The 26,234-nt window shown below is 41.1% G+C and overlaps 1 long non-coding RNA gene across 10 annotated transcripts in view; it reads left to right on the top strand.

Annotated features, from left to right (window-relative positions):
* LOC137471521 (uncharacterized) overlaps positions 1–24,757 on the top strand; it is a 29,921-nt gene extending 5,164 nt beyond the window's left edge. For 3 of the 10 annotated variants that reach the window (XR_010997674.1, XR_010997677.1, XR_010997671.1), the window contains 5 exons: positions 6,937–7,260; positions 10,226–10,288; positions 10,484–10,741; positions 17,519–17,774; positions 18,181–24,757. This is a non-coding gene — a long non-coding RNA (uncharacterized lncRNA). The remainder of the gene's footprint in view (positions 1–6,936; positions 7,261–10,225; positions 10,289–10,483; positions 10,742–17,518; positions 17,775–18,180) is intronic. The other 7 variants (XR_010997675.1, XR_010997676.1, XR_010997672.1 and 4 more) reach the window with 7 other exon arrangements.
* The last annotated feature ends 1,477 nt before the right edge of the window (positions 24,758–26,234 follow it).

Genomic DNA, 26,234 nt, shown 5'->3' with positions numbered 1-26,234 from the left:
AGTTTCTGAGCCTGCTTAAGATGGGCTTAGATCATCTGCTGGCACACGCTGCAAGCCCATTGATTTCTTACATTAATCTTTAAGCAGCAAAGCATTTTATTTGATAGGCATGACTTAAGGCTGGTTTACCTGTGCTGTTCATGCTGCTGTGGCTGACGTAATTCAGTACAAAGCACCAGAAGAGGCAAGAGAGATTAGATGCTTACAGTGATACCTTCCCAAATCCTCTGGAGCTGTGTAACTGCAGCTGGGATGGAAGGGCTTTCAGAATTTTTTAACTTAAGTTGACTTCTAATTCTGAGCTACGTGTCTGAGCCTGGATCAGATGGAAATTGCCTCCTCCTCAGTTCAGCTTACAGAAAGGGAGCAGCTGTAATGCTAAGGCCTGAACTTTCCTGGCAGGTGAACCCTGCCAAGTTCTTGCTCAAGTGAGAGTAACAGGCTTCCCCTTCCCCCTGTGCTGTTGCGAGAGCAGCAACCTGCAGCTGGTGGGAAATAGTAGTTTTCACTGTTTGCAAAGAAAATTCATGCCTGTCCCTGAATCCGTGCAGCCTCATTTGAGTGGACTCCTGATTTAGCTGTGGCAGTACAAGAGCTGGTAGTCCCTGCTCCTTGTTCATTGCCTTTTCCCGGGAATTAACACCCTCTCAGGTTGTGTTTGCTGAAATGCATGTGTAAGTACCCCTCAACCCACTTCAATCAAACTGGGCTAGCAAAAACCTCCTACTTAATCCATTTAAGTCTGGCCCAGGTTGACCAAAGTAGTTGAGGGGGTGTCCACACGAGCCTACTCTGCAGGCAGATCTCAAGAGGTGGTAATTTCCACAAGAAGTAGGATGGGCTGAGCAGGGGGAGTGGATCTGAATCAGCAGCTTCTCCCATCCCCTGGGCTACAGGCAGAGGAGGACTCCAGCACATGGGCCTGCTGGGCAGCCTGGCTGGCACACCCCGGGAAGCTGCAGCAGAGGAGCTGTTTCCCCATTTACCCCTTCCCAGATTTACAGCAGCAGAACTTTGTGCCGAGCAACTGCGGCCAGGAATGCACAGCAGAGTATATCCCTGCAAGCTCCTCAGGCTCCCCTGTTCAAGTCTTTGTCCTTGGTCAAGCTGGTGAGGGTGGAGGTCCAAATTATGGTCAAATTAGCATCAAAATGGATGCTTGACATTTGTGTTGCCAGCTCCTGGAACAACTGCAAGCACGCACATTCCTTGGATGTCTGCAGTATGGCAGCTTCTTTTAAGAGGTGTCTGATCCAGAGCTTGTGTAGTACTGGGCTCACAGACCCACATAAAGCATACACAAGAGCTGGGATTAGTGCTGGGAAAGGCTTCCTTACATCCAACATACTGCTGCTGTTAAGACCCTTGTCATGGAGGCTGCAAGGATTTACCTGGCTCTATAGTTGGCTCGGGTCTGCAGAGGAATTTTAACCTCAAATCTCTAAGGTTAGTGTTTTCAAAAGATTTGGATTAGATTAGATTAAAAAATATGAAAGGAGACTTAGGTGGTGTTTAGGAGTGGGGGCAGGGAGAATATCTGCATAAATTCCATGCCATGGCTGTAATTTCATGTTGAAGGCATAGCTCCTAACAAGATTTACGATGTGTCCTAACCATTGCATTTGTGCTGAGGTGTTTTTCTCTCTCCATTAGCAACTTTTACTGATCTCATTTTTTTTAATGAGTAGTAAGTAAGTCAAAGGTTGAAGTGATCTTCCTCCTTCAGGAATTACTGACAAAGTTCCCCTTTCTTTTAGATGAGGCAGAAGTATAGAAGTCGCACAGACACCAGAAACACTTATGCAAGGGATGTGAATGAGGAGGGAATACTCACTGCTCTCACTGTTTTAGGGCCTGGAGAAAGATGAGGAGCCTTCAGGCAATTCCCAGCCTGCAAATGATCCACCTGATTTGTCTCCCTGCATCTTACCCACTCCTGGCTGGGAGGGACAGGAACTGGGAATGGTAGCTGCATGCTTTCTGATGAATCTCTGGCCAGATCTCTCTGTATAAAAGATTCAGTCAATCTGTGTACCCTCTATGCAGCAAAAAGAGATGAGGCAGGGCAGTGCAGTTGCTCATACGTATTTCAAATATTTTCCTTTTTTTCCTTAAGGTTGTTTTCACTTTTAGTTTAAAACAGGGTAAAACTGGCTGCCCTAAAGCAAGCTCCTCTTCCATATAGTTTATTTTTGTTGATTTAAAAACAAGAATCATGAGAAAGATTTGCCAGTGTACCATTTGCTATGCAATATTTACATGCAGCTGCTTTGAGCTTAATTCCCAGCAGAAGTGAAAGGATTTTGAGGCTTCCAGATCTTAGCAGACTACTGTTTTTTTTTTCAGACAGAAATCTGTATCATATATACTTCTCTAGAGATCCCTCCCAGCCAGCTAGGACTGTACTATCCTTTTTCTACCCCGCTGAGAGATATTACCAGCTTTTGGGAGGGGATCCTTCTGGACCTAGAAAGTTAATTAGTTTTGCTTGCAAATGTCTGCCACTGAAGTGACTGATTACTTTACTTTTTGGAGGGAAGGAAGACTCTTGCCTCTAGAGTTGAAAACAGCAAAAGCCTGCAAATTTGTATATTTTTTGGTGCTTATTTCTCTTCTGTGGAGCAACACTCTTCTCCATAGGTAGGGGAAATTTTTCAACTGTTCTATTTCAGTTCTGGAATTGTAGGTTAAATGGTAAATCTAATCTTACATAACAAGAATATGATCAGGAGTATTTGAAGGCCATTTGCAAATCAAATGCTGGTAATTTCAGGTAAGATAGTCTTGCCCTACTTTCCTCCACCCTGGCCAGTTTCACAGAAGCTGAGAATCCATTGACTCGGATAGATTTTTTTTTTAAGGAAATGAACCCATGATCTAATCCAGGGCCAGAGCAGTAAACAAGTGGTTTGCTGTTTGGACATGTAAGGTAACTAACTCAATTAAGGGAATGCAGGTTGCCTTAAGGTGAGGTGAGGATGTCTCCTGTGTCCAGTCAGGAACCTCCTCACTCCTTGGTGGCGATGACAACTTCAGCGAGCGGATGCTTTTCTCCCTAGGAGCAGCATCAGTTTGATGTCCTGTAAATCTTATTAGGTATTCTGTTCATTCTTCAGAGAAGTATCATGAGGGTTAATTATTTCTCTGCTCTGACTCAGACAGTGATTTTGTGCCAGAGGATTCTGGCAGTAAGTATAATCCTAGTGATACCCTCAGTGAGGAAAGCATTGTTAGCGATGTTGATGAGGAAGCGCTAATGGAAGCTGAACCAGAGCCTGATATAGAAACTGAGGGACCTAAAGCAAACAAAGGAAAAAGGCTGGAAACCTGGCTGTTTTCAGCCTTCCACAGCAGATCTGACAAAAAAAAACCCTCTTTGTCTTCTTTCTCCTTGCACCTCCCCATCCAAACTCAGGCTGCAGAGTGGCTCTCCTGGGGCTGAGCTTGGCTAGAGGGAGGGAGGAGCTGTGCTGCTCAAGTCGTGGTGCCTGGCATTCCCTAGGGAAGATGTGCAGCAAGGAGCAGGTTTCAAACAGAGTGTCTCCTCTGTAAAACTGGGTTGCCAGATGGGGGCTGAGGGCCTCGCTCTGCCCAGGCTCCAGCAAGGCATTGCTCCAGAGCCAGTTGGCACAGTGAATTATAAATACATTGGCCATGTTACTCTATTTAGGACCAGTGCTCTGGAGTTAGATGAATGCATGAATGAGACATATTTTCCATGCTGCTTTTCTCTCTCTCAGTATTTTCTAAACTCATGATAAAAACTGGGGATATTTACCTGCTTGTACCTGTGCTGAGGAGGGCAGAAGGGCTCCTTGCACCAGCACACAGACCTAGTACAACTTAGTCCTTTAAGATTTTCCCTTGTCCCAAAGAGATTATTTTCCTCTCCTGGTCTCGTGTGGTTTCCAAGGCCCAGTTTAAACACATACAATGACATAGGATAGATAGCTATTTTCCATACATGGCCTTGTATGGTTGTTCAGCAGAAAACATTCATTGCTTTAAGACAGTACTGAAAGGGGTTCTGTTCTGCTCTCCGAAAGAGAAGCATGCAGGATTATCTTGGGTCACATCATTCTTCTGTTAGTCAAACGGTGAAACCAGACATCTGAGTTACGTCTGTGTCCTTACCCTGTGCTTCCTGGCAATCTCACAGCTTTCAGATGTCCCTAGTTTACATGCAGGATTCTTCAGTCCCCCTGGCAATCTGCATTCTTTGTCAAGCTTTTTCCTGGTATCTTGGGCCCTTGAGAGATCACAGCATTGCCTTGGTTTCTATGTGGACTCTCCAATAATTCACTGCCTTAGTCTGGATCCCTCTGCTGAACTGGCTTAAAGGTTTTCATGGTCTTCTCTGGCGTTTCTTGATGCTATTTAACCTATACAGTGTTCTTTCAACTTGCATCCTTCCTGGATGCCTCCAGAAGCAGTACAGCAGGCTCCAACATTTCCTGACACTGCGGCCCCTTATAGCAACCAGCAACTTACACATTTGTCATTCAGCTCACAATCTGCTTCACTGTTTCTGGCACCTTACGGTTGCTCTCTCATTCCCTAACATGCTATAGCCTTCTTCAGGCTTAGCAGCTGCTCCAGGAAGATTCCTACGGCTGAGGAGCTTTTTGCTGAAAGCATTTCCCAGATTCTCCCTTATGCTCTCTAGCAATTTCTTTTTCTATTTGTGATATGATGTGTTTTCCTTGGCATATTTCTAATTGTTCTTCATTTGACTTCATTAGTCTCTGATGTCCAGCATCATGTGTTATTCACCTTAAAATAGGGACATTCTGAATTCATTATTTCAAACATCCTTGTAGCTCTACCCAGCAGTTGTAGCCCTTCTAGATGTGACTGCATTCAGTAAAATTCCTTCCTGTTAGGTGGCTGTCTTGTGTCTCCAGCAATTCTCTACCTTCTCTGGTTTTCCTCATCATCCTGAGGCTTGCATCTCACACCACTGCAAGGCCTTCTCAGACAACTCTGCCATGAGGATGTGTCCTCTGGTTTTCTGTATCACCCTGGGATGTTTCTTGACATACATATCTTATTCAGCTTCCCTTATGTCCCACAGCACTACACAGGCTTTTCCTACCTCCTCAGCAACTTTCATGGTACTCTGATGTCCCCTGGCTGTTATCTGGCTCTCTTTGATCTTTCCCAGCTGAATCGCAGCACTCTCTTCATATCCCTCAATATATCCTCTATGATCTTCACAGACACCTCTGGCTTGCTAATGGTTATTTCCACATTCTTTTTTAAGTTTGACTCAAAACAGTTTCACTTATCTACAAACATTTGCAATCATACAGCCAGAAAGGACCTTCTGGTAAAGTAGTAGTTCAAGCATTGCTTTAGTTTCTCTGACAACATTTTCTTTGGGAAAATACGTAGCTGTCCTAATGAATTTTGGCAACAGGAGATTGTCACTGGATTTGTAGAAATGTGCAGGAACAGTCTGAGGCTCTTTTACTAAAGGACTAAAATAAGGTGAGGATTATACCATGGTGAGCCTGCCCTGTGTGTAAAGACCCTGCAGCTAATAAAACAGGCAGCACTCTTGAAAATTTGATGCATAGCTTCCATAAAGAGAAGCAGTGCTTTTGCTTCTCTTTTATAAAATCTATATCACTGTTCAATGCAAATTCACCTGGTAATATTAGCAATGTACTTGAAATATTTGGGTTCTGTGGAAGATTAAACTGTTGCTATTCTTACATTAGACATCTTTACTCATAATGACTAATAAGAAAATCCTGGGTTGGACATGAGGAAGCAATTTTTACTTGCTTGCTTGCAGGTCCCCAGACCTGCTTGATGTTTAAAGTTTTCAAAGAGAAAAAAGAAACAGATGCTGAAGTTTATGAAGCTGTAGAATTTGGTTTATTCTGGTATCACCTCTTGAAAATAAACAAGCATTAAATAATACAGATTACATTGCTCATTAGCTATTTATGTTTCACTATCATCAATCATCTCGTATAATGTAAGCCAACAGCATCCATTCTACATGGATACCATTATAGAGTGAATATTTCTCCTTCATAAAAATTCCAATGCTCAAGTATGTTTTTATACTCTCACTCTTTCCTTGTCCCCAGTGCTTTGATTGCAGTAAGAATCCTAAAAGATGTTTGTTCCTGTTGTCTTGTGCAAACATGTCCTGCACCTAATCCTGGTTTCCATTTTAAAAAATTACAGAAAAACCCATGTGATATAAATCATACAGTAGTACCTTCCAGTTTTATTTAGTTCCTTAGTCAGCCATGCTTTTAATTATCCCCAGCACTAGATGCCATGTTTAACAGTGCAAGGGCTACATGCTTATGTGCTTACTTTATTTCCTTTACTGCCCAAGTTCTAAAGCAGTCAACAGCACTTTAAATATGGATTTATGACTGCTCACTTACCCCTGAACTGCAGGGGAGGGAGGAGAAAAATGTTACTGAGTACAGTGGGGTCAATTTCTTTTTGCATGAAAGGGCTGTTTAGCAGAGGGGGAGGAAGGTGAACCTGGTGCCAGCTGTTTTTGCACTGGCCAAGTCCTGAAATCAAAACTGCACAGAGGCTGTGCTAACTTAACTTTGCAGCAGGGTCAAGTTAAACCTCCAGATGTACACTTCTACAGACCCCTGCTCCTTTTCTCCTCTATTCACTTCTGGGACAAGTGCAGAAACCATCTCAGCTGGCTGGACACCGTAACATGAAGGCTGTGATGGTTGTGACTTCTCTGGAGAACCTAATTTAGCAAGTGATCCAAGTTCAGTCATGGCCTCACTGGGTATAAATTGTATTTTTTAACATTAAAGCTGAGCTGGACCTGGCAGCTTTTAAAACTTGTAGATTTGGGAGGAAGAGAAAACAAAAATATATTGAATATAGTCTATATTACTTTTTCATCTGATGGATGCTTCTTTTATTATTTTTCCTTAGTAGGAATTTCTGTGGTGTGAAGGATTTCCCTGTGGGTGCAGAGTGGGCATGAAGGGTCCTCTGGAGCTAATTTGGGCCAATCTCCATTCCAAGTGAGGCCACGTAGATGAGGCTGCTCTCTGATGATCCTCCACTGAGAGATGGCCCATGGTGAAAGTAAAACCTTCAAGTTTAGATTAGGAAAGCATTTCTTAAGCTTCTCCTGAGCACAGATTGACCTCTCCTGAATCATTTGTCTTTCCAAGATTTTTCTGAGTGCAGCAGTTCTGCCCAGACTAGGGAACAGCTTAAAATTCTGCTGATAGCAACAGCTCAAATTCCTCCAAGGTGAGGGAGTGGAATTGATCAGAGTTTACTTGTTTGATATGTGAAGATCTTTTTCTTTGCCTTGGAAGAACTGCACTGCATTGAGGAGTTACATGAACTTGCAGAAGTACTTGCAGCCAGTTCTCATGCCCATATCCTGCAGGAAATGAGCAGTGTCTAGTAAGGAGATCAATTAAAATTCTTTATTTTGTTTTTTTTTACTGTGTATCTCTTTTCCTTTCTGAAATTTGCCTAACATGATGGTTCAGGCTTCTTAGTTAAAAAGGAAAATATTTTTTCTCTCTTAATGTTTTAGACTCCTGGTGATTCTATATGAATCCTTTTCATTGGAAAGGATACCCTGAACTGTCTTTGGCCTAGCACTGGATAAATATAAGAAAGAGAGAACTGCTGGATTGAACAGAGGCATTGCAAGCTTAAGTTTTCTACTGCTTCTTCTTTGTAATTTGCCTCCTGGTTGATCTAGCAGTATTACCTCTAGCAGTACTTGCTCTCTCTTTAGCCTCTGTATTGATATTTCTCCCAATAAGTGAGGAATCTATTTTTGTGAGCATCTTGTGACAACCAGCTCAAGTGACATAAGCCACTGAGCAGCTATTGAACAAATCCAGGCTAGATTCAGAATAGGAAATTAGAGGGTGAAGTCTCCACATCCAAATAGCAACAACAGATTCATCTGGACCAAATTTTTGTCCTTCAGCTTCTGCTTGGTGTGACAACTGCCCACTTAAAATAGCATTGAAATGAAAAAGAAAGGAAGCTGTGTCAGTACTTTCAGTCCCGCTGCGGAAGGTGTTGGTTCACCCCTAATGCATAATGCACAGCCTCTCCAAAATACACATCCCATCAGTTCCCAGGATCTGCAATGTTATAAAGCAGCTTGCAAAAGAAAAGGAAGAATAACTTCTCCAAAGGCAGTTAGAGAGGGAACTCTGAGAGAGCTCTGGATATAATTACCTGAGCTGGAGTCCAGCCAGGAGAATGCTGAGCTAAGGAACAGTAAAGTCCTGACTCTGCACAAGGGATCCAGACAAATTTAAAAGAAACTGCAATAACAGAAGTGGGATTTGAGCATCTGGGAAGACGTTTGAGAGAGTGAATGAATACAAACGAAGGCCTCTAGAGAGTCTGATAGGAAACAAAAGGAGCAAAATGAAATGCAGTGTATAATGGTAATATATGTGGCACTGACTGTCTTACACTCAGGGCTACCTGATAAAACTCTTTCTTCTGCATGATCTGAGATCTGACTTCTCTGAGTTCATTTACCTCTCTATACAAGACAGACTACATGAACATGGATGGAAATGAGACACTTTTGTGTTCTTAAATGTGATGAATAAGAATTGAGTCATACCTGATAAATATGTTAAATTTTTAACCAAGTACCAGGTTAATTAGCCACCATCAGCAGAAAGTTTATGCAGGATTAAGGATTTCTCTCTGTTGGGCTGCTCCCCAGCTAAGGAGGCCTGGTCTCTGGCCAGTTTAGTCCCCAATTTCTCAAAGGGTAGTTATTCTAACACTTGGCCACTGTTTTTGACAGAACTGGTATTGTACAAACTTTTGAATTTTCCTTCACTTTTTCCTCTTATATAAACTTTCCTCTTCTACAAAGTCTTCACAGCTCCACTATCAGCAAACCAATACACCTGACAGAAGGATGATAAGGGTCTGCTATTAACTGCCTTTCATTTTAAGATCCTATTATTGGGGTGATTTGTTTTGTATTTGTTGGGAGCTCAAAGCATACCCAGGCAGCTACCATTGCTCAGACCATGCCCAAAGCTTTTTGGTCCTTCCAAACTGTTCTCACTCAGGCACTCCAAATGGTTTATAAGGTTTGTTAAAGAGATGTGATTTAAAAATGAATGCAAATGCAAAATGGGAGAGCTGATGGATGCGATCAGGGAAGGTGGTCTAGAAGGCAATGGTAAAAAAGGAAAAAGAATAAAAATAAAAAAGGAAGAGCTGGAGAGAAGGTAGAACATGAGGAAATCCAAGTGGGGTAGTGTCTGGAATCTGAAACTGTGCATTCTTCCTACTGTCAGGTTTTTTCTTACTTTCCCTAAGCTGTTCCTTTTTTCATATTTCTTTTTCCCCCTGGCTCATTTTGTTTTATGCCAAAAGGCTTATTTGTCTTTCCTGGCTTATTTGTAGTGCATCTGGATTTAGGCATCCTGATAAATCAGTTCCTCTGAAGACTGTGATCCAAAAATGAATGTTGAGTTGGATTTTGAGCTAATTTAAACTGATATACTTCTGATGAAGTGAAGTTTAGCCATGCAAAATTCCACTGCTTGAGCAAATGCATAAACAAGGAACATTATTCCACTTCAGTGTCTCAGAAACAGATACTGTCTACTCCTTCCCAAAAGGTTATTTTACATTTGAGACACGTATCTATAAATGTCTGTATTTTGCAGTTTTGAAAATCTAAGCATGGAAATGTATTATGTTAAGACATTCCACATGCTTCAAGAGATTGTCTTCTACTGAGCACATTCTTTTTGAGAAGAGCTAAACCTTTGAGAAGAGCTAAACCTTAGTTTTATCTGCCTGAATGTGTTGGCTTAATTGTGTGTTTTATTTGCTCTGTAATATCACATGTGCTTACTGTGCTTCAGCAGACAAACATAAGCTGGGGTCAGAGTGCAAGCTCAGACAATTGTCTGCAATTTCCAATATCCTGCAGGATTTGGGATTTCATTAGTAATTTTTGATTTTATTTTATTATTAAACACAGAATGTGAGAGGACCATAGACTGATTCATCTTAGTCACTTGGAATTGAAAAATATATTTTAGTGACAACTTTGCTTCTGATCTTAGGGAAAGCACTGATGGGAATTAGTTAGCTGTAATAGACACATAATTAGAATTCAAATTTTAATCTTGCTGCCTTTGAAAGCAAAACAGAATCAGTAACAATCTAAAATCATGTCCCTTGCTACTTTTCACTTCAGTCAGAGGAAGCCTGATTCCCACTGATGCCAAGAACATGACTCCATGTTGAGAGATGAGCTCTGGTGAATTTTGCTGCAGCAGCTACAGAAGAGACTGCCTTGGCTTCCCACCTGCTGCTTGGCTGGAGGTCATTGCCACCCAGGCAACCTTGGGCATAAAGAGCTGTCACATCTCAGTTTGCTCATGGAAAACCTGATTGTGTGCTTACATTCACCTTAGCTGGATTTTTGACTGGGTTTGCACTGATGTCTCTGCAGGGGTAGAAGCAAAGACTTCCTGCTGCATCAGGTGGAAGCCTTCTTCAGAAGGACAGGTTAGCTGAGGGTGGCAGCTCTTGACTGAACCACAGCAATGCTCATCTGGCAGAGTCAGCTCATGGTGTTCATCAACTGTGTGTCAACAACAATTAGACAAAAAAAAAGATTGGGGATTTCAATGGCAACATAAACAAAAATGTACTGGTATGGAAATAAGAGAATGGCAAAATGCTTTAAGGTCCAAACAAGATACACATGGTGAGTAAAATGATATCTTCCTTTTCCAGCAGATACTTTTGTTGTCATACACATGAGGGCCAAGTGCCACCACACCAGTGGTTCTTAGTCCTTTGGTTATCTCTGAAAACATGAAAACTACACTTGGAATGAAAGTGCAAGAACACTGTGACCTCCACTGGATCTACCACCTGCCATTAGAGAAAAGAGCTACCAGCAACTTTCAACATTTGGAGTGGCATGCAGGCATGCCAGCCCTAACTAACTGTTCTTGCTCTGTAGACTACTGCAGACATGTTTGGACATCTAACTTCCTAATTAATTATTCACCTAAGTCCTGACCAGAAGCAAAACACATTTGTCCAGCAAACTGCAATTGCTCTGGGAACTGCTGAGCTCCTGCCTTTTGGTGTGCTGTTGAAAATCAAATTACATAGCTTGAGCAACAGAACTGTAATTAGGGTCAGTAGAAAACTGTGGGTAGGATAATATTGTGGATTCTGCAATTTTTTGTCATGTTGCTCCAAAATATCCCAGAAACAAGAAGTTTTATTGATTGACAGTGCATTAACACTGTCAGTGAAACATCCTCTGCTTCCTGATGTGGAGCTGTCCCTTTTGTGAGTCTGTTGCCAAGGCTGGCCTCAATTTACAATAATTCACAACTGTGCTCCTCCTGGAGATGATGATAAAGCTCTTGTTAACTTCTGTAGGAGATGGACAGGTCGAGGCAGGGAAAATAGGGATGGATAAGGAAGATGATAGAGCAGAGCTGAGGAGAAAAGAAGGCAGGCTATGGTGTTTCATTATAATCTCCCCATTTATCACTGGCTCTCATACTGATACCACCAGAAGGCTTTTTCATGGATTAAAATTATGTTACAACTAAAAGTTAATCAGTTCTTATTTTCCTGTTCTCCATCACACTCAGAAAAATCTCTGCTCTAGGCTACTGCTGCTTCTGCCTCTGGGCTTCTAAGCTCCTCCTTTTTCTCCTTAGATTTTCTTTTCCTAACCCCTCATCCTTCCTGCACATCTTTATTCCAGCTGCTTCCAGATCTTGCCTCTTGGGGGGCTCCATTCTCTCCACTTGCACCATTCCAACCCCCGAAATAATCAGCTGTGGGCAGGCCAACGACTGACTGATGTGTCATTGCTAGCCCTTTCAGCCAGGAGAATACACCTCTTGAGATCATTCCTTCAGGATGTCAGCAAATTCAGGCAAATGTTACAAGACTGATATCATAATTGGAAGGCTGCCTAGGATCAGTTTTTATAGGGGAAAAAAATAGATGTTTTAACTCTTGTGACTATAGTGATGGTCTGAAGATGTAATACAGGTTCAAATAATTATTAAGATAATGCAAGATCCAGGCTCAAGCTTCATTCTGTGTGACAGGAGAGGGAAATAAAAATGAAGGGGAAAAAAAGAGCTAATTGTGGAAAAGAAGCACAGAAACAGAAGAGGTGGAAAGGAAAAGAGTGATGAAGAAATATAGAATGCTTTCATTTTTTGTTGAAAAAAAGTGTGAAAAAAAATAAAAGCCCAAGAAGCAAAGAAAAAAATAAAAGGAAGAAGAGTAGGAAGAACAGCGAGATAAGCTGGGGGTTGGTTGAATTCTATTTGAGCACTGCAGTGAAAAGTTCCAGCTATGGAATTACAGTCCAGATTCTTTAGATTGTGAAGTAGTCCATGAACAGACTGGATCTCTGACTTAGGACTACCGCTACTCAAACACTTCCCAAGAATAAAAGACTGAAGTAACTGTGGAGCACCGGAGGACTTGGAGGAACCTCGGCACGAGGTGTAAGAAATAGACTGGATAAAAATGGAAGTGCTCAGAGCAGATGAGCAATGGTTGAGCTCCAATTGTTGTATTCCTGTACTTCCTGCTTTCTGACAGCAGTGACATAACAAGTTCCCTTCACACTATGTGTGTGTGCATATATATACACAAACATATGCATATTGAAGAATTTCTTAGCTTTTTAAGGAAGGAAAGTTGATTTTCTTTCATATGTTACTACATTCAGTTCCATTTGTTTCATTGGAAGGAATTCCAGATCCACAGATTGAAGCAGAGGTTCATGGACAACTCTCACCATGCAGTAGTGTATCATCCCTGTGCAGACTGCAAGGAGAGAAGGCATCCATTTTTATTTAGTAGATCTCAGTAGGAAAAATACAAAAATATGCAAGTCAGAAATTTTGGGTTCTATTCCACATTCTGGGAGGAACCCATCTAGGCACATCTCTTACAACAACTCTGAAATGTTAAACTCCTAGTTACTCTAGCTTTTCCTTCTTACACTCCCAACTTCGCCCTTTTAGCCTTATATCTCCTTGTCTCCATCCCTGTTTCTGAGTCTCCTTTCAGCTTCAGGTTTTAGTCCCCACCATGGCCATATTCCAGCTGCCAGGAGCTCCTTCTTCTAGACCTCATTCTAGGCTCCCTTGCTTCCAAGCTCTGTGGTATTCCAGGTACCTCAAATATCTTGTCGCAGGGCTGCTCCCCCTGCATTTCCACCCTGCTCTCTGTCACAGCACACAAATTTACTGAATGACTGGAAAGCAATTGGCAGAGGTTTGGTCTAACTGAGAGGCTTCTGATAGGAACAGCAAAAGTTGCCTCCTTGATATCAGCATTTGTGACCTGTCCCTCCTTCAGGGTAAGGATGGTCTAGGATTACTACAGGAAAGGATGTGAATGTTTGTAAGGCAACACAGTATCCTTCATTTTTGCTTGGGTTACTTGGGCTAGATTTATTCCAAAGTATTGAGATGAGCTGGATACCCCGCAGTGTAACTTTCAGCTGTCATCATTAGTACTTGCTAATGTTGGAATACTGTAATTCAGCAAGAAAACAGTGAATTAAATTGAGACTGTAAAAACCTCAGCTATGGGAAGCCTTATCTTTATTATCCATAATGTCACGACCTCCTTTACGAAATAGCTACATCTGCTTTGAAAATTGCAACCGACGACCTCGGTTCACATTAAACATATTTAGAGGCTCTCAGACTTCCTGGGATGGGGAAATTATCACCATGAAGGCATCATAGGGTGGTTTCAGAGTGCCACAGGGGACAGGAGAGAAAAACACATCCCATATTAACTTCAATTCCTGTTGTATCCTAAATATCATAATTCTCTCTCCATGGTGTCAGTGGATTCAAGGAGTTCACAGTGACTGAAGCACAGTGAGTGCACTCCAGGTGTGCCAGGAAAGGCAGGAATCAGTGAAATGGTCTTGTGCTGTATGCCAGAGAGACACAAGCAGTTCTTTTCCCAAGGAAGTTTATTATCTAGGAAGCTGTTTGCTGTTGTATCAGTTATGCCAACAGTTAATCCATGACAGGGCCCAACCTACTCAAAAATCCGTATGACTTGCAGGATCATGGCTTGAGAAATGATGTTAAAAATTAAAGCATTAAAGTTTTTTGCTGACTCCATGCCAGCTTATTTATCATTTAACACATGACCACGGCTGTCACTGATTTACGTATGAAACATGAGAGGTTTTTCTCCTCTGATCCTGATTTCCCAAGGCTATGCATGTGTACATAAAGCATATGTAAAAGAGAGGAGCTCTATTTTCCAAGTGCGAGAAGGAAATTGCTCTACTGTGAGACATACACATACGTCATCCCTTTGCCTTTGTTCCCAAACATGGTAAAGAGCAATAAAGCTGTTTGTGGACTATAATGTGACGTCGAGGAAGAATGCACAGTTCCCATTTTCTTCTGCCTGTATGTATATAACAATGTCAGTGTGGGCATCCAGAGAATGAATGGTTATGAAATACTGCTCAGCAGCAATATATAAAAGGTAAATGACACACAGCAAAGGAATCTCCCTTCAAATCACATAGTACATTTTGGTCTGTGACAACTACACCACTAGATTTTTTCCATGTTTATCCAAAGTAGCTTAGTAAGCATAACATGCATGCCATTCACTAAGTCTGTGCACCAAAATACAGAGTATGATGACCCCAAGCAATGTCTCTAGTGCGTGTAAGCTTGTCGGAAAGGAGGACTGGCTGCTGCTGCCTCTGTAAAGTATCTATTTCAATTAATTTTTGTGAGAGAAGTGACAAAAATAGTTCTTATTCTACTACAGCTATTCAGCTGTTATTTTGGTGGAATTACACCTGTGTAAATTTCTTAGAGGTGGGAGTTGTGCACATGTTCTGTGAGCTAATGAGACTTCAGAAAAGGTTGTCAAGAATGGCACAAGACATATCTATTATTTTTGATTCAGAATGAACCCATTTATCTTTTCTCTTTGCTAAAAAGGGCAATTTCAGGATTTTTCTGGTGACGGAAAGAAAAAAGTAATGCTAGATGCAGGCTTCCTTCTGCCCCATATGTCTTAAGTGTACAAAGCTTTTTTTAGAGAATAGCTTTCTTTCAGGGCAAACCAGTTCTTACTAAAAATAATTCTTATGAGATCAGATAAAATGAGAGGAATGTTGTTGGCAGATCCTGATGCCTTATTTACAAAAAAAAAAAAAAAAAAAAAAAAAAAAAGAAAAAAAGAAAAGGGCTAAATCAGCCTAATCCAGGCCTGTAATACAAGCAGAGAGCTGAAGAACCTTCCCTGTTCCCCAGGGCTGTGGTTGACAGCTCGAGAGCTATTTTAGTGGCTGTGGTCAGAGGATGCAAAGTGCCGGGCCAGTCGTCTCCACCAGTCTGCCGAAACCCCTGGGAATGCCCCACAGAGCTGCTCACAGCCCCCTGCTGAGGCTTTTGGAAAGGCACAAGGACAAACTGTGCCCAGCTGGGGGCCTGCAAACACCAAGCACAACTGCATCTCTTAGACTGGTCACACCTTCCTAGATATGCATCTGTTTAATGACAAACATTCAGGTCTAGCTGGGACAGAGCTCAAAATACAGCAAGGACTGGCTACCTGGCGATTCTCCCTCCAGCAGGTCTTGAGATCACACCCAGTAAGAAAGTAAAACTTGGATGGGTTTTTGGTGTTACTGTGTTCTTGGCTTTGAAGTCACACTTCGGTCTCCTCTTCCTCCAATGTCTTCTGTCAAGCCTTTAGTTCTGAGCAGTGCCAGACCCCTGCTAATTTCTGGTGTTTATAATTTTCCATCTTTTTAGCCCATTTTTGAGGTAGACAGCAAGCCCCTGAGGCGGGGACTTGCGTCATCTATTAAAAAAAAAACCCTCTCAGTTATTATTTATGATTCGTTTGTTGCAGCATTTGTGTACATTATTTAATAACAGATATGGACCACAAGTGTTGAGCAGACAAAAAGATTCATGTTGTCAGGCAGACTGAAAGGGATTTTGCAGACTACACGTGTTGTCAAATACCTACATCAGTGGACAAATTTACTGCACATCTAAATTCAAATCAAGCCAGGGCAAACCAGTTCCCTTTTCTGTGAATTGGTTATCCACAGTTACTTGAACTGCATCAAACAAGCTGACATGGAACTGTTTGGCCTGGTTTTACATGTAGCTGCCTTTACTCTTTGTTTAAGAGCAAAACAGAAAGGTCTGAGATGGGTTGGGGTCTTTTTTCTTCAAATAAAGTGTTTCCTTGTAAAGAACTAATTGACTGAATGTGTTAAAAAAATGTCCCTCAAACAGGTGAATTTTATTTTTGAACTAGAAGATTGCCAGGATCCAGTTGTTCATTTATAGCTCAGCACTAAGTTAAAGAAACAAGGGCAGAAAATGCATAGCTGTAAATCATGCTTGCAGCCACAGAACAATATAACGCCGAGCAGCCATTTTAGGTTTTTGGTTCCTTTATACCCTTTCCACATAATGAAGCCTGTTAAATGAATCCGTATGGGAATTGTTCCTGAGGTTTGTGTTTTGTATATGAAATTCCAAGTACAAGAGTTTAATTTTGTGAGATAAATAGACTATTCTGTCAAAATTGGTTCAAGGTACTCTTTTTTGGAAAGGCTTCTTTCTTTCTAGATATAACAAAGTTTTATCCTTTTTAATAAAATGCAAACCCAATATGTCTGGGAAAAAATATTTCAATGGAATTATTTCTGTCAGAGGGAATAAAGGTGGCAACTGCAAATCCTGGTGTATTTTACTGATAAGAATTCCTAGATAGTCTATAGCTAAATACATGGAGCAGATCTTCCTTTCTCCTCTATTATGGAAATCTCAGAGAGAAATAAACTGTTGCTGTTTCACTTCGGTCTTCAAAGTGAAGCCCTAATAATGGATGGAGTAGAGGCTCCACTCAGTAAATGTGTGTAATTCTAGTCCACTTTTTTACCTTAATGCTTTTTTGATGAAATTATCACACTTTCTCTTCTGAAAATTTGCTTGTGGATAGATGCATTATTTTTCTCAATGAGAAATAATCCAGGTGTCCAATCAACCCAAAGGTTGTACATTCATTATTTCTATTTAAGTCAATTAGAACAGTGCAGATGTCTCTTCTATTTGATGATTTGCTTCCAGAGAAAGACTAGCGAATTAATTAAAATACACAATCTAATTGAACGGAAAATCATAAGATTTTGTTTCTAGGAAACAACTTGTGAGTACAGGGGATCTAAAGTTGTGCATTTATATCTAAGTAGAGAACATATCATCTCGAGCCACTCCACCAAAGTTTGAGTCTGAGGTCAGTTTTCAGACTGTGAGTCTAATTTAGTTTTAGAATGGAGCTTAAGGTTCCCAACATCCAGAGACCTGGGTGGGGGCATAGTGGGGGAAATGTGATTTTGGTTTCAGTTTATTTCAGATTTATTTCTGTTTAGCAGATCAGTTTTCTCTTTCTAAAAGTGTTTTCATTTTGGCAGACTCCTCAAATGAAAGGCTTATTTTGAGACGTTTCCTGTTGAGTAACTGATGCTGCTGCTGCTGAGAGGTAAAGGGAGACATACACAATGCTGAAGGGAATGTATAGAAATGTCATGGCAATGACAGACATGAAGCCAAAGGCTGCCATTATCTTTCCTTCCATCCCAGAGGAGCTAAACAGGCAGTGCAGAGAGAGAACATGCTATATGGCATTAGCAGATCCATCTCTCCAGCCTTTTGGGTGTTGCCAGGCAGGTATTCTGAACATGGACTATGATTTGTGTTTCACATGGTCATAGCTTCCGACCCTTCCCTTTTCTTGCACAAAGATTCCCAGTAAGCTTTGCAAATGCATGGGGATTCTTCATAATTTATTTCCACTGTGCTAAAGATACCAGAAAACAGCAAAACAGAATTCTGCACAATACTCCCATTTGGACAAACCCATTGTAAAGTGAAATAGCAGCAAAGAATCTGCCTTTTGAAGTGAATATTCAGCAATCTTGGCATTTTGATGGATTATGGAAGATCACTGTTTCCACCTAAGCATTTCTGTGTTCGCTACTAATGACCCCCCTTCTGCAATTACTCCGTAGTTTCTATACCCATCTGTCACAGCCATAGTAATGAATTTAGCATTAAACAAAATTTTTCTTTACAGAATAAAGGAGAAGAGACAATGAAGATAAAATCTTGGATGCTTAGGACGATTTTTTAAAATTGCTTTGTGGATTAACAGGGTTGTCTCTACTGTTACATTTAAGTCCCCTGAATACACTTGGACAAGCCTTTTCCTGGTTCTTACAACCAGCCAGAACTCCTTGGTACAGTTGCTGTAAGAATGCAGTAGCTGGATCATTAAACAAGTGAGGTCAGCATCTCAGGAGAGTCTGTCTGCAGAGCTTTGTAGGTAAAACATCAGCTATGGAAAATTCTCAGCTTTTGAGGAAAACCTGTTGTGAAGGACTAAGCAAAGGTACACACAGCAGGATATAGGAAGAGAAACACATTTTTGGCTGCTTGAGAGCCCTCACAGAAACCAGTAAGATGTCCAAAAGGTCTAAGAACTTGAGGGAGAAATGCTTGTGAAGCTGAGCAATTTTGTGAATATCAGCTGGCTTCACAGAATTCTTAGATGAGGAACAAAAAATGCAAGGCAGTCTCTTGTGTTCTTATTTAATGTTATTAATTAATGCATTTTGAACCACTCTTTTTGGTGCAAAGGGATCTTAATTATAGTGTAAAATTCAGATGTAATTGATGTAAAAGATCTTCATGTAAATGAAAAGATGAGCTGCTGTGTTTGAAACTGAAGGGAAGAAGAAATGCCTTGTTGTAAGGCCACAGTTTATGTGGGTCGGAGTCTCAGCTGATTTACGTTAAAGGTTAACTCACACAGAGAGAACATGCTCAGGTATTTGTGTAGCACATGAACCAGCATTGCTGTCCTGGGTGAGGCTGTAATGCAGTGATAATGAGGGTAACTTGCTTGTTTCTGTGACTTAGAAGATCCATTCCAAAAATTGCCTGAAAATGCTACAAATGAAGAGCTTTGTAGAGAAAGCTCATGGATTTAGCTGTGCTCAAGAGGGACTCCTGTGTCCAAGACCTTCCTGCAGCCTATACCAGGCTGATCTTCCTGAAAAAATCAACAGCTTTGGGCTTTCTCAGTGATTTGAATGTAAGTGGAGGCAAGAGCACCTCTTTCTTAGTTAACATATGAATGCAACCAGAATTTGTTTACCAGGATGAAATTTCCTACATCTCTGTACAAGTCACAGACCAGGATTCCAAAGCAATGCTTTTAGTCCCATTTTGTTCAGGTTCGAAGGCATCACTTCTTGTGGTGTGCTTTGACCTAACATGATCTGATTCATGCATGAAATCCCCCTGTAATTCCCTGGGCTAGTTCATCTTCTGAGCTTTACCTAACTCTTCTCTTTTCCCAAGCAAAGCCTGGGAAGGGAGAGGAGTCCCTTCCAGCCTGCTCTGGGTTACCACAAGCGTGGTCAACCCCAAAAGACTATTATGAGGCAGGAATCCCGGTGCTTTGGTGAGACAGGAGGCACATATCTGCTTTCAGCTGTCCTCCAGACACTCCAACTGTTCCAGGCTATGGAGAAGAATGTGAGGTTGATGATGGTTTTTGTCAAATGAATCTTGTAATGTGTCTGTTTTAAAACTCATTTTGAGTTTTTCTGATGAGGTTAAGAGATGGAAGGGCAATGCACAGCAGCTTTATCAGAGTAAGTAACTGGCTTCCTTTGGTTTTAAAGCCAAAATTAAACTGATAAATGCAAAGCTGACCTCTACAATGGCAGACTGACTTTGGTATTATATTTTCTCTGGATTTGGTTTAGAGTAATGTTGTTATGTTTATAGTAATGTCTATAAAACATGATTATATGGTAATTCCTTTTAAAAAAAAATCATTCCCTGCCTTTGTAGATCAATGACTTGTTCTTTTCTCAGGACAAATACTGATGAATTCATACAGGGTTTTAACAATTTTTTAGCATTGTAACCTCACCACCTTCTTGCTGAAGCCCCATTTCATTTCCTGCTCTTGTTCTCAGCCATTGCTCCAAAGGAGCACACAAAGATTTCCCTTGCTGCTGGGTTTTAGGAACAGGCTGGCAACCTTGCATAGATTCCCATTCAGTTGTACATTTTTCACCTTATCCATCACTTCTTGTGGAAAGAGATGGGAGTCTTACCTTCCTAGCATTTTTACCTGAACATGTTTTTACCAACACATTAGCTCATATTTGTAGAATCACAGAATCCTAGGATGGTTTGGGTTGGAAGAGACCTTAAAGACCATCTAGTTCCAACCCTGTGCCTTAGGCAGGGACACCTTCCACTACAGCAGGTCGCTCAAAGGCCCACCTAAACTGTCCTTGAACACTTCCAGGGATGGATGCCAAGATCCAGGTGCAGTACACTTGGCCTTGTTGAGTTTCATAAGGTTCATGTGGGCTGGCCCAATCCTGTCAAGGTCCCTGTGGCATCCCTTCCCTCCGGCACATTGACAGCACCGCTCAGCTTGTGTCCCCAGCAAACGTGCTGAGGGTGCACTCCATTCACAGTCCCTGTCACTGACGGAGGTGTTAGACAGCACCAATCCCCATCCTGACCCCTGAGGAGCACCACTCATCACTGGTTTCCACTTGGACATTGAACTGCTGACCACAGCTCTTGCAGAGTGACCATCCAGCCAGTTCCTTATCCACCAACTGCCAACTTCACCAGACTGCCACAATTTCTCAAAAACGATGGATAGTGGCTTAGCCAGTTCATCCACTGGTGCCCTCAGGACCCAGGGATGCATCTCATCAGGTTCCATGGATATGTACACCTTCACATTCCTTAGATGCGCTGGTACCTGTTCTTCCCTTTCACTGTGTGGTTCTTCATTCCCCCAGTCACCGCCTTTGCCTTCTGTGACTTGGTTGGTGTGGCTGGAGCCCCTGCTGGTGAAAAAGGAGACAAAAACGTCATTGAGACCTCACCCTTCTCCATGTCCGACCTGGGTAACCAGGTCTTCCATTTCCTTCTGAAGATGGCCCACATTCTCCTTGGGTGTTTTTTTTTTTTTTAATCATCAATGTACCTATAGAAGCCTTTTTTGTTCTCTTTGATCCCTGGCCAGGTTTAATTCCATCAGGGTTTTGGCTTTCATAATCTTATCCCTGGCTACAATTCTGTCTATATTCCTTCCAGGCTACCTGTTCCTGCTTCCACCCTCTGTAGGCTTCCTTTTTCTGTTTGATTTTGTCCAGGAGCTCTTGGAGGGGTTTACTGATGATTTTATGAATATACCAACCCTATCAGATGCTAATGGTTATGGCTGCTACCAGTTTAGGATGATTCTAAACCATGAACAGGTAAGCAATGGAAGGGTTTTATTTCTTTGCAGATGTACCAATACCCTAGTACAGTTGTTTTAATAAAATTAAAAAAAAAAATTAAAACATTGCAAAGCTGGCATTTCCTCTTCACCCATTGGTGTAGTCACAGCAGAATGAATGGGTCATTGTTAGAAGAGTCATTTCCCTGCACAAAGCTACCTCTATTCACAATTGTAAGGTTAGAAATGTTCAACCAGTCACGACAATTAAATAAAATGATTGTCTGAGCATCTCTTAGGGTTACAAATCCTTCTATCTCCAGTCAGTGCTACCTGTCCTTTATTATAAATCCACAGAATCTTTAAGACTGACAACAACTGTAATGGAAACAGTCTCTTGAAATATGATTTCTGTTCCCATGTTCAGAAGCAAAGAGCAGTTGATTGTACCTTGAATAAAGATATTAGCTTTGTTTCCAGGACTAGAGACATGGGAGGAAGCTTAGACCAAAACCACAAAATGTAAGTGGAAGCTTTTGAGAAACTGAGCTATGGGAACAATGAAAAATTTTGGTTAGTGACAGAGTGCAGTTGATATTTTTGGGATAGTTGATGTCTGAAGAAGTCTATGATAAAATTTACAGCTATTTAGAAGAGAAAAAAACCAGGGAAGATAGAATTTATCTAGACACAGTAAGCCTAAGAGAAACAAAGGAAATTTTACGAAGAAGAACTTCTGACAGTAAAATGTATTCCAGATAGTAGAAGGCTGAAAAAAGCCTGGTGGGGAATTTTTATTGGTCTTTTCCTACCTCTACTTATTTACACTCTCCAGAAGATGAATTCTTTCTTATTAACCAGTAAGAAAGCCCAGCATTCAGCAAGGATTTGAATGTAGAGTCTCCAGCAGTACATTTTAATGAGTGGTATTCTTGGAAAGCAGTCAGTTGACCGTAGTAGCTGAATTCCTGACTGCAGCACACCAGTCAGTGTCAAACACTCGGGATGAGTTGTTTAGAAATAAACCTGTGACACAGGAAATAGGGTATGAGGTGGTTCTGTGCCGTCTGAGGGTGGAAGGAGCTGGAGAAAATCCATCACTGTTTATGTGGTTGTATTTGTGACACAAGGGAACTGAACTAACAGAGGAAGTGGAGAATAAATAAATACTCAGCAGAGAGAGTGATTATGGTTAAGATACAGATCCCTAGTCCTGGAAGCGTGACTTACGGCCAGTTGCAAGGAATTCCTTCTCATTGATTTTATAGAGTATATCTACATTCTGAAATAGTTTCTAGCTAGTTATAGTAATAATAATGGCATGTGTTAGCGTTGTAATCTCTTAAGAGCTCATTTCTTCACATGTCTTTTTATAGAAACATTAATTCTTTTGGCAAAAATTTTTGTGATATTCTTTCTAAAATACCGAGGAAGAATATATTTGCAACTGCTGCTTTGTATATTTTGGGTCTCATGCATGATTTATCACTTACTAAATTTGAAATCCAAATTATGGAACTGGTTATAGCTATTGCCAGAAAGCAGAATCTGCAGTGCTGGAAAAGGACTAAAAAGGTTATCATCTGACTAAGCTGCAACCTTTCTTGGAACAATATTTGTATTGTAGGTTACTAACAGTTTTGCAATCCACAGGTGCTCACTCACTATAGCAAAAGTGTTGTAATTCATCTATAATCGGGACATTATTTTTACTGCAAGTTATTCTGACTTTGCAGTCAATGGAAACTAACCAGCTATAGTAAAAGTGTTGTCATTCATCTATAACTGGGACAGTACTTCCAGCGTAAGTTATTCCAACTTTGTGGTGAATGAAAACTTACCAGCAATAGTAAGTGTGTTGTCATTCATCTAAAATAGAAGGGAGGAGAAAGGAGAAAGATGGACAAAATGCAGAATGTATCTGCAACAGAGTCTGAGTAAAATAACCCCAGCATAGTGCACGGTAATGTAAAGTTGGTGAAATTCAGTACAGACTTCCAAATGAAAGGCTACACCATTTCCTTTGGCATCTGCCTGCCTAATCTCAGACAGGATGAAGGGGTACAGTGCAGTGAATGTGCTCTGGTGAATTCAAACCTCAGCTGAGGTTGTAGAAGCTGCTTGCAGAGCTCAGTGCACTTTAAGGTAAAGTAAGATAAGTAATACCTGAGTATTTTAAAGCTGGCATAGACATGGGAGACTGCAATGTAGACATCCCATACATAGCTCTTCTGGGCAAGAAGCCTGCCCTTTTTTATGCTACAAGAGCACTGTAGGCACTTAACAATTATTAATAATAACTAATTAATAATGGTCCGAATCCTTGGCTGTGATTGAGTACCTCAGAGAATAACTCATCTAGAGTTGTAAGAAAAGATGGCTCAAAACAATCTTAACCAAATCCTGGGCCAGCTTTGTGCCTTGACTTTGCTCCAGCAAAAGATAAAGCAGCAGAGTACAATTTGTTCCTAAGACATTAGCAAGGGAGAGAGAAGGGCATAATGAATACATTTTATTGGTAATGCATAGGAAGAATGCAGAGTGGTGGCAAATAAGACTGTTATGGGATAAGAGTATAAAATTAGATGGAAAGGAAAAGATGAGATTGGTCAATTCCACTGGTCCTAAATCAACATTTCATCTCAGAAACCACAAAAGTCAGCAGCTGAGTGGAGGCGAATGAAAGACTAGGGTCAAAACAACAATCATAATTTATCTGAGTGTCAGAAAAGCATTTTTACACTAAGTACACAACACATCGATTTACACTTGATAGACAGTACTTACACAAAAAGAGACTTCAACCCTCACAGAATAGCCTGCAGCACAATACAAATTCTTTTCATGGTAAACCTTGGGGGGAAAACAATCCCTTTTTACACAAGGTCTACTGGGAACAGCCTGAAAGACACATACCATACTCCCCTCTCACATCTACAGAGGCTGTGCTGATGCTGTTTGACAGTGTGGGGGGCACTTTTAAGAACCTTGGTGGAAAGAAGCACAGTGGAAAGCTTCAGCTGCTGTTTTCAGTCCTCTTTGGAGGTGCCTGATGGAAGATCTAGGAGTTGTTTACTTGTGCAACGAGGAGCAGGGTATGCTGGTAGGAAGACCAAGTTTCACCTTTGGGAGTCAAAGGACTGTGTTTGATAGCAAAAGATTTGCTTCCTTTGCTGGTGATGTTGTTTTGCCTTTTTTACAACAGAATAAAAATATTATTCCTTTAAGAAAAGACCTTCTTGGCTATTGTTGTTGTTATCTGCTGAGTCATGCCAATAATTGTTTATTTTAGCATTCCTAGAGAATTTTAGAGATATTAGAAACTGCCTTTCCCCAGAAGGCAGTTAGGAAAAACTGTGTAATTTCATAAATAAAATAAAACTAAGGAGTTTTTAAGTTGAAAGCATTTCCTTTAATGGTCTGCTAGGCAACAGTTCAGCAGTCAGCTGACTCATGGCAACCTGAAATTGAAAATTACTTGGGGTTGAGGGAAAGCAAGAAGAGGACAGGAAGAATTATACTAGCCAGTATACTTTAACTATCTTTATAATGGTTGGATCTTCATTTTGTTCAACCAACCATGACCTCACAGAATTGGTTCAGGCATCAGCTCTGTGTCTGGTCCAGAGCAAAAGATGTATTTATAAATTAGATTAACATAATAATTGATGAGAATAATATGTTCAATTACTTAATTCACTTCTGTTTTGATAATCTTCAATGCTACCAGAAGCACACTGTCAGAGCTATTTTCTTTTAGTCCACCATTTTTGGAAAGCCCTTCACTATCTTTGGAGAGAAAGCACATGCTTTGTTGTTGCAACTCTCTCAACTTCTATTATATAGCAAATTGTGTTTTCTTTCTATACTAGTTCTATAGAAAATAATCCAAACAAGTGAAATAAAGTATCTTTTCTTATGTATTTAAAAACCAAACTCTGGATGTATTAAGTGAAAAGAACAATAATCCTCAAAAAGCGAAAACCACAGGGAAAAAAAACCACTTTCTCGTTCTAGTAACTTCTTTCACTGTATCCTGCATTATGTTATTTACAGTCATTGAAGAAGGCCAAAGTAATCTTGCATATGAGCTGCTATACAAGGACACTGACTTTTGTAAGACATATGAAGATCTCAGCTACTTTCTCCTTTCTAAAGAAACAAAGACTGGAAAGTGGGACATTGTTTCAGAGAAGACAGGGAAAATCTCACTGTGAGAGAAAGAATTACTCTGCTTTTTGAAGCTTTTGGATTCCCTGAATGTCTCCAGAACATTAGAACATCATGCATCCTCCTCATGACCCTGTATTAAGGGTGATCCAGACTGATGAGAAGCAATGGGATCCGCTGGGTTTACTTGGGAGTAGCCTGCCAAGCCTCTTGCATTTGGCTGATATGAAACAGGAACACATCTCTTCTGGTTTATGCATGGGTGAGCCATTTCTGTAGCATTCAGAAAGCCTTCACTACTCAGGTTGTTGGGAGAGCAGGCACACCATACTGCTCAACCTGAGCTGGCTTAGCTTTTGGAAGCACCCGAATTCCAGTTCTCACTTGCAGCTGAGCAGCAGAAAATGCAGGAGGGCAGAATGCAAAGTGGTTTTGGGGTATTCTGAGCTGCTTGGATCCAGAGGAGGAAAGGCATGAACACAATCCTTGGACACTGATTAAAAGAACCATTACATGGCTCTGCCTCGTAGGTTGTCATGGGGCCTCAGGTTATTAGTGTGACACCACCAGCTAAGAAGGCTTTCTGCCACTTTGGTTTTGTCATTGCCAGAAGAAGGGAGAGCAGTGGGAGAGGATGCAGAGGGCATTGACACCCATGCTGTGCTGCTGGAGGATCCTGTCAGTGAGAAAGGTGA

The sequence above is a fragment of the Anomalospiza imberbis genome, chromosome 3, assembly GCF_031753505.1.
Source record: "Anomalospiza imberbis isolate Cuckoo-Finch-1a 21T00152 chromosome 3, ASM3175350v1, whole genome shotgun sequence".
Classification (NCBI taxonomy): domain Eukaryota; kingdom Metazoa; phylum Chordata; class Aves; order Passeriformes; family Viduidae; genus Anomalospiza; species Anomalospiza imberbis.
Note: the sequence above shows the minus strand (reverse complement) of the source record. Positions and strands in the feature narration are given on the sequence as shown.